Consider the following 14,088-nt stretch of genomic DNA (forward strand, 5'->3'; position numbering starts at 1 on the left):
ACCAGCACAACCAGACAATGCTGTTCGGTGGGTCATGATGGCCTGGATGGCCTTCCACACGCTCAGTTTATCACTGCTGTCCTGAAAGTGGCTCTGTATTTTTTGTGTGTATGCACATTTTGACTCTTTGACGCCCGGGGCAGGTTGGCCCTCACTGTTGTTAGGCCCACCTTGTCATCTGCTATGAAGGTAGAATCACAGGTCCTCAGCACTGCACACACCTTTGCAGTCATTCATGGCTTCTGGTTGGGGCAAGAAGTGATGGTCTTGGACAAAATGACACCGTCAATACACTTGCTAACGTAGGAAATAGCTGACACCATGTACTCCTCTAAATTGATGGAATCGCTATCATTTGTCATCTCCCTGAACACCCACCAGTCAGTGCGCTCAAAACAGTCTTGAAGAGCAGAAATGGCTCCACCTGGCCTGGTTTTACCTGCTTCAGAACCGGTCTGACACGCCTGTATACTGGGATTAGCATAACAGAGATGTGCTCTGAGGAGCTTAGGTAGGGCCGGGATATCAGTTTAACCCCAGAATGAGAAAAGAAATTGAAAAGGATGCGAAGGGTGTAGAAAGAAAGTGCCGTACTCACAGATGTTGGACAGAGGAAGGAAGTTGCAGTCTGGGCTGAAGCTCTATCTTCATTCAGAGAAGTAGTAGCAGCTTCCCGAGCTCATTTAGACAATAGGTGAGCTCTGATTGGCAGGAGGACCAGACTCCTTTCTGGTTCTCCAGGGTTTGCAATTGGTCAGTCGACAAGTATGGTTCATGTCTTTGTGCGACGTACGGACCAAAAGGACCTAGAACACAGCAACATGACCAGTCGGCGCTGCGATTCCTATTGGCTCCTTCAGGACGCCCCGCCCTCCATCGTGAACGTCACAACGCGGGTCGAGGCCAGTTTCAGAGGGAAACTCCCTCCCTCTGGGAAACATCTATGAACAAATCAATGTCTCCCCTTTCCATTCGTCATCCTGGCTTGGAGACGGGGAATGAGAGGGGAAGGTGTAAAACTATTCAATATAGCAGCTGGAAAAAGAGGAAGTGAATCAAATAGAAGGGGTTTCAGATTCTCTCAGTCTCTCAAGGCTTTCAGATCCGCAAGGCATTTATCAGGACTGGAACTTGAGAAGGGACAGAGATCTATCGAGTGTTATTAAATGGTGATATATTCAATGTGCTAGCCTCTGAGATTCAAATACAATTATCTGTTGTATTTTTGTCCTTTAGCTATGTCATATACTTCCAATTATAGAATTATTGAAGGGAACAGTAAGTGACCATTGGACAGAGACCTCCCAATTCATATACTCAATGCTCTGAACAATATAAAGCTACTTTCTCTGGAGTGTCAGAGGGTGAGGGGTGACATTATACAGGTTTATAAAATCATGAGGGGCATGGATAGGGAAAATAGACAAGGTTTTTTTTCCCCTGGATGGGGGAGTCCAGAACTAGCAGGCATAAGTTTACGGTGAGAAAAGCGACCTAAGGGGCAACTTTTTCACGCAGAGGGTGGTGCAGGTATGGAATGCGCTATTAAAGGAAGTGGTGGAGGCTGCTACAATGACAACATTCAAAATGACATCTGGATGGGTGTATGAATAGGAAGGGTTCGAGAGATATGGGCCAAGTGCTGGCAAATGGGACTAGTTTAGGTTTGGATGTCTAGTCAGCATGGACAATTTGGAATGAATGGTCTGTTTCCGTATGTACATCTCCATGCTTCTAAGGCTCTATGACTCTCCCTAGAGCTCAAACTCTCCAGGCCTGGCAACATCCTTGTGCATCTTTTCTGAAACCTTTCAACTTTAACATCCTTCTGACAGCAAGAAGGCCAGAATTGAACACAATATTTCAGAAGTGGCCTCACCAATTTGGGATAACTGGTCAGCATGGATGAGTTGGACGGAAAGGTCTGTTTCCATGCGGTCAGGTTCTATGACTCTATGGTAGGGATATAACCCATGTCTGCATTCCCTTCTCCATCCTACCATTTGTGGTGTGGCTCAGACTCTGGGAACATCAGTGGGTCACACAGACCATGACAATTTCAAAAATACCTCCAAAAGCCACCAGGATTGTAAGACATTATCAGAAACTCTCATTTTTCCAATTTGTTCAACCTTCAGTAATGGACAAGCATTCTCTGTTTCCCATGTTATCGTCCTGACAGCCTCCTGGGGAAGGGACAAACTGGAGCCAATCTTTCCATGGGATAGATTTCTTCACAGAGTCAAACATGACAGGTATACATCTCCCGACTCCACTGCATGTTCCAAAACAGTAAGTGTGTCTTAATAGGTGCTCAACTGACCAGTAAATGTCAGCACTCTTGAGTATTAATAGTCGAGAGTGCGTTGCTGGAAAAGGACAGCAGGTCAGGCAGCATCCCAGGAGCAGGAGAATCGATGTTTTGGGCATATGTCCTTCATCAGGATCGATGTTCAGGCAGAAGCCCTTCATCAAAATCAGCTATTCCTCAGAACTGCCTATGGAACCATCTGATCTCACATGGACTCCGGACCACATTCAGCCCAACACAGTTTGAACCTGATCAGGATACCCAGTACACTTACAAATTCGAAACCTTCAGCAACAATTCTCTTTCCGGATCCTCTGCTCCATGCTATCAGCCACGCACCGCCACCTACTCTACCTGCAGTCAGTCCTGCCTCAGCAATACTCCCTTCCTCTTGAATATTAATACAAGTCACACACTCAAAGAATCCAAACGTGCTCTGCTTGGTGTGATTGGATTGGTGTCTGAGCAGATGGGATGACTGACCAAATCCCTTTCCGCACATGGAGCAGGTGAAAGGCCTTTCCCCAGTGTGGACCCGCTGGTGTCCCTGCAACTGGAATAATCTGTGAATCCCTTACCATACACAGACCAGGAGAACGGTCTATCCTCAGTGTGGATGCACCTTTGCGCCAGCAGGATGGATGAATGGCTAAACCCTTTCCCACAGATGAAGCAGGTGAACAGCCTCTCCCTGGTGTGACTGTGCCGGTTTGTCTGCAGGTCAGAGGAGTTAGTGGATCCCTTCCCACACTTGGACCGAGTGAATGACCTCTCCCCGGTGTGAACCTGCTGGTGGGTCACCTGGGTGGATAAGTGAATGAACCCCTTCCTGCACATGGAGCAGGAGAACAGTCTCTCCCTGGTGTGAACCCGAAGGTGCATAAGCAGGGCAGACAAATTAATGAATACCTTCATGCAGACAGAGCAGGAAGATGGTCTCTTCCCTGGTATGGACCTATTGGTGGATCAGCAAGGCGGATGACTGGGTTAATCCGTTCATGCACTTAGAGCAGGCGAACGGCCTCTCTCCGGTGTGAGCCGGCTGGTGGGTCACCAGGGTGATAAATAAATGAACTCCTTCCCACACACGAAGCAGATGAAAGGTCTTTTCCTCGTGAAACTCTACCGGTGGATCACCAGGGTGGATAAATGAATGAAGCCCTTGCTGCAAATGGAACAGGCGAAAGGCTGCTCCCCAGTGTGATCATGGCAATGACGTTCAAGCAAATATGGAATTTTGAATTCCCTCCCACAGTCCTCATATTTCCACGGTTTCTCTATGATGTGGGAATCCATGTCTCTGTCCAGCTTTGACAACTGTTTGAAGGACCACTCACACATGGAACGTGTTAAATCTCTTGCCACTGCCATTCATCAGGCTTACTTTCCAATTAAGAAGATCATGCATGTCCTGCTGTAGTGTTAACTTCATTTGCTACCTGCACTCAATAACCTTTCATTCCCTGTCACTCAAAATTCAGTTCAATTCAGCCTTAAATACATTCAAAGAGCCTGTCGCTATTACTCTCTGTGTGGAAGCATTGCAATAAAGAAGAGAGAATAAATTCCTCACTCTGCCTGATATGGGAAAGCCCTTATTTATAATCTGTGTCATCGAGTTCTAGATTCTCTGACAAGGAAGCATTTTATTGGCATCTATCCTGACAAGCCTCCCCTCCTCAGAAAGTGCCGTACTCACATGTTGGACAATGGAAGGAAGTTGCAGTCCGGAATGAAGCTCTATCTTCATTCAATTTCAGAGTAAAACTCCCTCCTCTAGACAACACCGAGGAGCAAAGCAATGTCTCCCCTTTTCCATTCTTCATCTTGGGAGGGAGAGATGGGGGAAAACTGTTCACTGATTGCAACTGCAGTGAATCCAGGGAGGGACAAGACTCTGCAAAGGTGCTCAGATGCTCTCTGTCCCTCTTAAATGTATTTTCACCTTTTTCCTTAATTTGACACATTCATTTGAATACAATTTGCACCCTAGAAATGGATAGCTTCTTTCCTCACGTACACAATTAAAAGGGTAGTTTCTCATGGAATTGAGCAGCATTTAAGGGATTAGCCATTGTTATAAAAAGTACATATGTGTTGCTTCATTTTGAGTATATCTAATATTATTCACTGTTGTAAAAGTTTAATAACTAATATTTTTCACCTTCTAATAACATTCTATATTTCTTGTCCTCTTTTTCATTTAATAGAATAGAAGGAAGTCATTCAACAACTTAAATGGCTTTCTTTTCTCAAGCGGTCTTGATATTTCATTTTCATGTCCTTGATTCAGCTCCATTTGCAGCATCTTTGACAGCATCTTGTTCTAGGTCATTGTGTATGGAGGAAAGCTTCACTTAGGTGATTCTTAAGGCTGGCTGACTGGCTGCATGACAGTTTTCAGTTTTGGTGTCCTGGATAACGTGTGATCAGAAGGCATCTGGCAGTTTACAGGAATTTGGTGCCTATGCTATGTTAATTTAACAGCACACTTATTTTGTTAATTTTTCTGAAGGATATCAATTGAAAGACCAGGGTTGAACAAGGGAACCACATTTGCTATCCTCCAGTCTTCTGGCACTATTCCTGTAGACAACGAGGACATAAATATCAAGGCCAATGGCTCTGCAATCTCCTCCCTTGCTTCCCAGAGAATCGTAGGATAAATGCCATCAGGCCCAGTGGACTTATCTATTTTCACCCTTTCCAGAATTTGCAATACCTCTTCCCTTCATACTTCAAAGTCATCCATTCTAATTAATTGTGACTCAATATTCACATTGGCAACAATGTCCTGTTCCTGAGTGAATACTGACGAAAAGTGTCTCCTCAATCTCTTCAGCCTCCACGCGCAACTTCCCACTACTATCCTTGACTGGACCTATTCCTACCCTAGTCATTCTTTTATTCCTGACATACCTACAGAAAGCCTTTGGGTTTTCCCTAATCCTACCAACCAAGGACTTTTCATGTCCCTCCTTGCTGCTCTTAGCTCTGTCTTTAGATCCTCCCTGGCTACCTTATAACCCTCAATCACCCCAATTGAACCTTTACGCCTCATCTTTACATAGGCTGCCCTCTTCGCTTTAACAAGAGATTCCAATTCATTATTAAACCACGGCTCCCTCACACGACCCTTTCCTCCCTGCCTGACAGGTACATACTTATCAAGGACACTCAGTAGTTGCTCCTTGAACAAGCTCCACATATCGATTGTGCCCTTCCCTTGAAGCCTACTTTTCCAAGCCACGCATCCTAAGTCATGCCTCACCGCATCATAATTTCCCTGCCCCCAGCTATAACTCTTGCCCTGCAGTGCACATTTATCCCTCTTCATCACCAGAGTAAAAGTCACCGAATTGTGGTCACTGTCCCCAAAGTGCTCACCTAACTCCAATTCTAACACCGAGCCTGATTCGTTATCCAGAACCAAATCCAGTATGGCCTCACCTCTTGTTGGCCTGTCAACATATTGTGTCAGGAAACCCTCCTGCACACATTGGACAAACACCGACCCATCTAACGTACTCGGGCTATAGCTTTCCCAGTCAATATCTGGAAAGTTAAAGCCCCCATAACAACCACCCTATTACTTTCACTCTTCTCCTGAATCCTCCTCGCAATCCTTTATTCTCCATCTCTAGGACTGTTAGGAGGCCTGTAGAAAACTCCTAACAGGGTGACCTCACCTTTCCTATTTCTAACCTCAGCCCAAACTACCTCAGATGACGAGTCTTCATCCATCATCCTTTCCACCACTGTAATACTATCCTTGACAAGCAATGCCACACACCCCTTCTTTTACCCCCACCTCTGACCCTACTAAAGCAATTAAACACTGGAATCTGCAACAGCCAATTCTGTCCTTGTTCTACCCATATCTCCAAAATAGCCACAACATCGAAATCCCAGGTACCAACCCACGCAGCAAGTTCACCTACCTTATTTCGTATACTTCTCACATTGAAGTATACACACTTCAAGTCACCTTCCTGTTTGCAGGCACCCTCCTTCGAGATTGATGCCATGTTCCTAACCTCCCTACACTCAAGGTCCTACACCCTAAAGCGACAGTCTATGTTTCCATGCCCCTGCAGAGTTAGTTTAACCCCTCCACCCCACCCCAAAGAGCACTAGCAAACCTCCCCCCAAGGATACTGGTGCCCCTCAGGTTCAGGTATAAACCATCCTGTTTATAAAGGTCCCACCAGTCAACAATCCACAAGCCAGGGACACAGCCAGACAGAACGGACTCAGGATGATCAGGTAATGATTACAGATGCTCACAACAGCCTTCAAAAATACAGACAAGAAATTGTGCGCCAAAAATCGTTAATTTCCAAAACCACCAATCAGGAATGGACCCGGACCATAGAACAGGCCGTCACCATAGGACAGAACAGGACCACACACCGCCAAAAAACGGCACGAAAAGAAAAAATTGCCAAACTAACACACAACGAAGAGGACACCACAACACACACCTGGGTTAAAAACCTTTCCCACAGACAGCTCACAGACACGGAAAGAATAATACTGGCCAAGGGACTCAACTACAACCACAGGGACGCCAAGACAGCAGACGTCCTAGCAGCACTAGAATGCACACTCAGGAACAATGGACTGACAGAAGAGACACAACAAACAGTGAGGCAAAGTATCGCACCTCTGATAACAAGGAAAAGACAAACACATAACCTCAACACCAAGGAGAGAGAAGCACTAAAATCACTAAGAAACGATAAGAACATAATCATACTACTAGCAGACAAAGGCAGAATGACGGTCATCCTGGACAAAGCAGAGTATATCCAAAAAGCGCAACAACTACTTGCAGATTCCAACACCTACCAAAAGAGGGAGTTTGACCCCACCCCACAGCTCACCAATAGGATAAACAACACATTGAGGAATCGACAAAACAACGGACAGATAACCAGGTCTGACCTACAAAGAATGAAACCTGAAAGCAACAACACCCCCAGATTCCATGGACTACCAAAAGTGCACAAACCAGGCATCCCACTCAGACCCACAGTATCACTACCAGGGACACCATCACACAAACTGGCTAAAGAACTACAGCAGAAACTGAAACACCTGATCAGCAGATCCAGACACTCTATACAGTTAATACAGGAATTCTTGGACATCATCAGAAATATACACATAGACAAGGAAGAAACCATGGTCTCCTTCAATGTAACAGCATTGTTCACCTCTATCAACAAAACCCTAGCCAGAGAAACAATATCCAACCTACTGGACATACAGAACAGACAACAGGACGTTGAACCTATCAACAAAGACGGCATACTTAAACTACTGCACCTGTGCCTCACAACACACTTCACAGTCAACAACTGGTATACGAACAAATCAACGGAACATCCATGGGCTCACAGATCTCTGGACTTATAGCAGAAGCAGTAATGCAAAGGTTAGAACAAACAGTCTTACCGCAAATTCAACCCAAACTCTGGGTCAGATATGTGGATGGCACTTTTGTAATCATTAAGAACACAGAAATAGAGAACACACACCGGATCATCAACGCCACACTCACAGGAATCCGATTCATGAGAGAGGAAGAAAAGGATAACCAACTCCCATTCCCAGACGTGATGGTACAGAAAACACCGAACAGAGAATTCACCACAAAGGTATACAGGAAAGCCACACACACAGACCAAGTCCTGAACTATGTAAGCAACCACCCCAACACACACAAACGAAGTTGCATCAAGACACTATTCAAAAGGGCCACAACACACTGCAGCACACCAGAACTGCAAAAAGAGGAAGAAGAACACCTATACAATGTATTCGCCAAAAACGGATACCCGCGCAATTTCATCAACAGATGCCTAAGGGAAAGACAACGGAACGAGGACATGCCGCAACCCGAAGGACTAGCCATACTACCATACATAAGGAGCATTTCAGAACTGACAGCCAGACTACTGCGACCACTAGGACTCATAACAGCACACAAACCAACAGCCACTCTCAGACAACAACTCACGAGAAGGAAGGACCCGATACTCAGCATGAGCAAAACCAATGTAGTGTACAAAATCCCAAGCAAGGCCTGCACAAAACACTACATAGGACAAACAGGAAGAGAGCCAACGATCTGCATCCATGAACACTAACTAGACATGAAACGACACGACCAGCTATCCTTAGTAGCCACACATGCCGATGACAAGCAACATGAATTCGACTGGGACAACACTACTATTATAGGGCAAGCCAAACAGAGAACAGCCAGGGAATTCCTAGAGGCATGGCACTCATCCACAGATTCTATCAACGAACACATGGAGCTGGACCCAATATACTGGCCACTGTAGCGGACAGCTGGAACTGACAACCGGAAGCGGCAGAGAGAAGCCATTATAAATGCTGGAGGAAACATCACAGAAGCGCTTCACAGGAGGCTCCCAAGCACTGAGGATGTCACCTAGACAGGGGCGAAACGTTTGCAACACAAATTTCCAGCTCGGCGAACAGAACCACAACACAGGTCCCACCTTCCCCAGAAAGAACCCCAGTTATCCAGATACCGGAATCCCTCCCTCCTGCACCATCCCTGTAGCCACGCATTTAACTGTTCTCTCTGACTATTCCTTGACTCGCTATCACGTGGCACGGGTAACAAACCAGAGACAACAACTCTGTTTGTTCTAACTCTGAGCTTCCAACCTCGCTCCCTGAAAGCCTGCCTGACATCCTCATCCTTCTTCCTACCTATGTCGCTGATGCCAACGTGGACCACGACTTCGGTCTGCTCCCTCTCCCCCTTCAGAACCCGGAAAACACGATCAGAGACGTCACTTACCCTTGCACCTGGGAGGCAACATACCAATCGTGAGTCTCTCTCGCCCCCACAAAACCGCCTATCGGTGCCCCATAACTATTGCTCTGCTCTTCTCCAAGCTTCACTTCTGAGCAACAGGAGCAGGCTCCGTGCCATAGGCCTGAAACCCATTGCTTACCTCTGCTAAGTCGTCTTCCCCACAAGTATCCAAAATTGACTTCAATGAGCCTGACGTGATTTGAACACGCAACCTTCTGATCTGGAGTCAGACGCGCTACCGTTGCGCCACAAGCTGACGGGGAGCCTGGGGCCTCTATTCATGCTTAAGGGAAGTGACCGCACTACAATGATTTTACGTCTGCGTAACAACTGAGATCAACAGTTCAGTCTGTTCTGTCTCTCCACCTCTCCTTCTGTTTTTCGAAACAATTTCCAACTCTACCTCAATAAAAAGCTGAAAGAACTGTGGATGCTGTATATCAGAAACAAAACACAAACAGTAGTTGCCGGTGACCCTTCCATAGAACTGATGGTGATTGGGAAAACGTTGGTTTATATGCAGGAGATATTGTGGGAGGAAGGCGGATGCAGTAAATGATAGATCAGGACAGAGCCCAAAGCGAGGGAAGAACTGTTGGACAGGAAAGGGAGTTGATAACGTTCTGTGTGGGAGGGTGAATGGAGACTGTTCGTGGCAGTCATAGGTAGTGTGTAATGACAGACTATGGGATAACAAGGCTTGGTGTGTGTGGTAGGGACGAGGATACTATGGATTTCAAGCCCTAGAATTATTGAATTCGATATTGGGACCGGAGGGATGTATGGTCCACAAGTGTAATATCCGGTGCGCTTCGTTCTGCTGGTGCTGGGCTTCGCTGGGACAATACAGCAAACCTGAGACAGAGATGTTGGTCAGGGAACAGGGTGGGGTGTGGAATTGGCAGGCAACTGGAAGCTCAGGGTCTTTTTTTGCGGGCAGAACGTAGATGTCCTGTGCAGCAGTCACCCAGTTAATGCCTCGGTTTCCCCAATGTAAATGAGCCCATATTGTGAGCAGCAAATGCAGTCGACTGGGTTGTGGGAAGTGCGCGCCTATATTGGGAAAAAAAACTACCCAGGTAAGTTTGCGCTACACCAGCTTCCGGGTCCGCTCCGCGCTTTTTTCGAAAAAGATATTGAAATTTAAACCGTGAAACAAACGTAACCGCGTCTACAAACAGACAGTGCCAAACAGCCCTTACCTGCTCCGCGGAGAGAGTGAGGATTGTTCACTCGTTTGTGGGTGTTGGGATGATTGCTTCTGTGGTTAAGTATTTGGTTTGCGTGTGTTGTTTTTCTGTCGACGCTAGTTTGAAGTTCCCCATTGACTGTTCGCTCTACTGTGACATCTAGGAATGGCACTTTGTTGCTGTTCTCCTCCTCTTCAAACCAGGAGTCCCCCTCAAGCCACAGTCTCACCACTTGGAACACCAGTATACAGACTAGTCAAAGACCTCCACTGAAGACTAAAACACCAAGTCGAAGACTCACTCCACTCCAGTTACTCCATCCAAGAATTCTTGAACACCAAATACAACAAGATAGAAGAGGATGGAATAATACTGTCCTTTGGCATACAGCCGTGTTCACATCCATTAACATCAACGTGACCAAAGAAAACTGAAGACACTACTTGAAGAACCAAAGACACAAACACCAAACAGCACCAACGTCATCAGCAAAGATAACACTGTCAAGCTCGTGGAGCTGTGCCTTACCTCCCACTTCCTATTCAGTAACAAGACTAACAAACAAATCAACGGAGCACCCATGAAACCACCAATATCAGGATTCCTAACAGAAGCAATAATGCAGAGTTTCGAACAAACAGCCCTTCCAAAGATCCAACCCAAACTTTGGGTCGGCTACAGTGATGACACTTTTGTCACCACAACGTGAAACAACTTAGAGGAAACCTACAACACCATCAACAATCTCCTTAGTGGCATAAAATTCACAAAAGAGGAGAACAACAAAAAGTGTTGTTGTTCTAGATGTCACAGTAGAGCGAACAGTCAATGGTAAATTCAAAACAGCGTCTACAGGAAAACGGCACACGCGAAACAAGTACTTAAGCTGCGGAAGCAATCATCCCAACACATACAAACAAATCTGCATCAGGATGCTATTTCAACGAGCTACTTCACATTGCAGCACCCAGGAATGACGAAGATCAGGAAACAACGATACAGCGCATTTAAGAAGAATGGATAGCCTGCAGACCCGGGGAAAATTGCTTTCCTGACCGGGAATCGAACCCGGGCCACGGCGGTGAGAGCGCCGAATCCTAACCACTAGACCACCAGGGAGACATAGAGCTGTTTTGTAGCTCTGCTAAAAATTGCCTCGCTGCCTTGGAATCGAACCCGGGCTGCGGGAGGAAGAAGACTTTCACCGGTCCATCCATCAATGTAATTTTTTTGTATCCATTGCTCCCGATGCGATCTCTATAACATTGGGGAGACTCGAGAGTCAAGTCACTTCTCCCGGACACCCGCACCAATCAACCCCATCGCCCTGTGGCCTAACATTTCAATCCACCCTCCCACGCTGCCAAGGACATGCAAGTCCTGGGCCTCCTTCACCGCCGCTCCCTCCCCACCCGAGGCCTGGAAGAAGAACACCTCATCTTCCGCCTCAGAACACTTCCACCCCAGGGCATCAATGTAGATTTCACCAGTTTCCTCCTTTCCCCTCCCCCCACCTTACCTCAGTTCCAACCTCCCTGCTCAGCACTGACCTCATGACCTGTCCTCCTTGCCAATCTCCCTTCCCAACTATCCGCTAAACCCTCCTCTCTGACCTGTCTCCTCTATCCCCACCACCATTCACCTATTTTACTCTTTGCTACCTTCGCCCCAGCACACCCCCCACCCAAATTTATCTCTCCACCCTGGAGACGTCCTGCGTCTATTCCTGATAAAGAGCTTTTGCCCGAAACTTCGATGTTCCAGCTCCTCGGGTGCTGCTTGACCCGTTGTGCTTTTCCAGCACCATTCTGATCTAAACTCTGGCTTCCAGCATCTCCAGTCCTCACCTTTGCCGACCCAATAAACCCAGTGTGCCGATTTCTCATCAACAAATTGACACAAGCAGATACAACTTGTGCAGAAACCCTAGCCACATTACCTTACATTAAATACATCTGTTAAATGGTGTCCCGACAACTCAAACCTCTCAGCATCATGGTAGCCCACAAATCTACCAACACACTTGAACAGCGGCTAATGAACCTGAAATACCCGATACAAACAACTAGCAAACGAATGTTAGTTACAAAATATCATTCAAGGAAATATACACATGAACTCTGCCGCACAGTTATCTGTTGAAAATGTGTTGCTGGTTAAAGCACAGCAGGTTAGGCAGCATCCAAGGAATAGGAAATTCGACGTTTCGGGCATAAGCCCTTCATCAGGAATGAGGAGAGGGTGCCAGGCAGGCTAAGATAAAAGGTAGGGAGGAGGGACTTGGGGGAGGGGCGATGGAGATATGATAGGTGGAAGGAGGTCAAGGTGAGGGTGATAGACTGGAGTGGGGTGGTGGCGGAGAGGTTAGGAAGAAGATTGCAGGTTAGGAGGGCGGTGCTGAGTTGAGGGAACCGACTGAGACAAGGTGGGGGGAGGGGAAATGAGGAAACTGGAGAAATCTGAGTTCATCCCTTGTGGTTGGAGGGTTCCCAGGCGGAAGATGAGGCGTTCTTCCTCCAACCGTCGTGTTGTTATGTTTTGCCGGTGGAGGAGTCCAAGGACCTGCATGTCCTCGGTGGAGTGGAAGGGACAGTTAAAGTGTTGAGCCACGGGGTGGTTGGGTTGGTTGGTCCGGGCGTCCCTGAAGTGTTCTCTGAAGCGTTCCACAAGTAAGCGGCCCGTCTCCCCAATGTAGAAGAGGCCACATCGGGTGCAGCAGATGCAATAGATGATGTGTGTGGAGGTACAGGTGAACTTGTGGCAGATATGGAAGGATCCCTTGGGGCCTTGGAGAGAAGTAAGGGAGGAGGTGTGGGCGCAAGTTTTACATTTCCTGCGGTTGCAGGGGAAGGTGCCGGGAGTGGAGGTTGGGTTGGTGGGGGGTGTGGACCTGACGAGGGAGTCACGAAGGGAGTGGTCTTTGTGGAACGCTGATAGGGGAGGGGAGGGAAATATATCCCTGGTGGTGGGGTCCGTTTCGAGGTGGCGGAAATGACGGCGGATGATACGCTGTATACGGAGGTTGGTGGGGTGGTAGGTGATTTCTCCAGTTTCCTCATTTCCCCTCCCCCCACCTTGTCTCAGTCGGTTCCATCAACTCAGCACCGCCCTCCTAACCTGCAATCTTCTTCCTAACCTCTCCGCCACCACCCCACTCCGGCCTATCACCCTCACCTTGACCTCTTTCCACCCATCACACCTCCATCGCCCCTCCCCCAAGTCCCTCCTCCCTACCTTTTATCTTAGCCTGCCTGGCACCCTCTCCTCATTCCTGATGAAGGGCTTATGCCCGAAACGTCGAATTTCCTATTCCTTGGATGCTGCCTAACCTGGTGTGCTTTAACCAGCAACACATTTTCAACTGTGATCTCCAGCATCTGCAGACCTCATTTTTTACCCGCACAGTTATCTGTGGCAAGAAATGCTGGGATGAGATAAGGAAGATATTTTCAGCCAAAAAGAATCGACACTGAATGGTCAACCATTTACAATCACCCTTTGTTAGCCCAGGATGGAAGATCCGAAGGGATGAACAGTTTTCTTATTTTCGGAAGATTCACAAATATGAGACTGGGTTTTGGTGTTTGTTCCCTTTCCATTCCCAGGATCAGTGGGTTGGGGTGGTGAGTTGGGGAAAGTGAAATGTGCCCGTGAGCAGCTTGTGGGGCTATTTCAGCTTCCCCTCCTCTGACAGCGCTGTGACGTGACTCTGATGTTCTCAGGGA

At 47.2% G+C, this 14,088-nt stretch overlaps 2 non-coding genes across 2 annotated transcripts; both read right to left on the bottom strand.

Moving 5' to 3' along the window:
* Window positions 1–9,357: 9,357 nt before the first annotated feature.
* trnaw-cca (transfer RNA tryptophan (anticodon CCA)) lies at window positions 9,358–9,429 on the bottom strand. Its single transcript has one exon. It is a non-coding gene; the product is annotated as a tRNA-Trp (tRNA).
* Window positions 9,430–11,410: 1,981 nt separating this feature from the next.
* Window positions 11,411–11,482, bottom strand: trnae-cuc (transfer RNA glutamic acid (anticodon CUC)). The gene has a single exon. It is a non-coding gene; the product is annotated as a tRNA-Glu (tRNA).
* Between the last annotated feature and the right edge of the window lie 2,606 nt (window positions 11,483–14,088).

Source organism: Hemiscyllium ocellatum, assembly GCF_020745735.1.
Source record: "Hemiscyllium ocellatum isolate sHemOce1 chromosome 27 unlocalized genomic scaffold, sHemOce1.pat.X.cur. SUPER_27_unloc_25, whole genome shotgun sequence".
Taxonomy (NCBI): Eukaryota; Metazoa; Chordata; class Chondrichthyes; order Orectolobiformes; family Hemiscylliidae; genus Hemiscyllium; species Hemiscyllium ocellatum.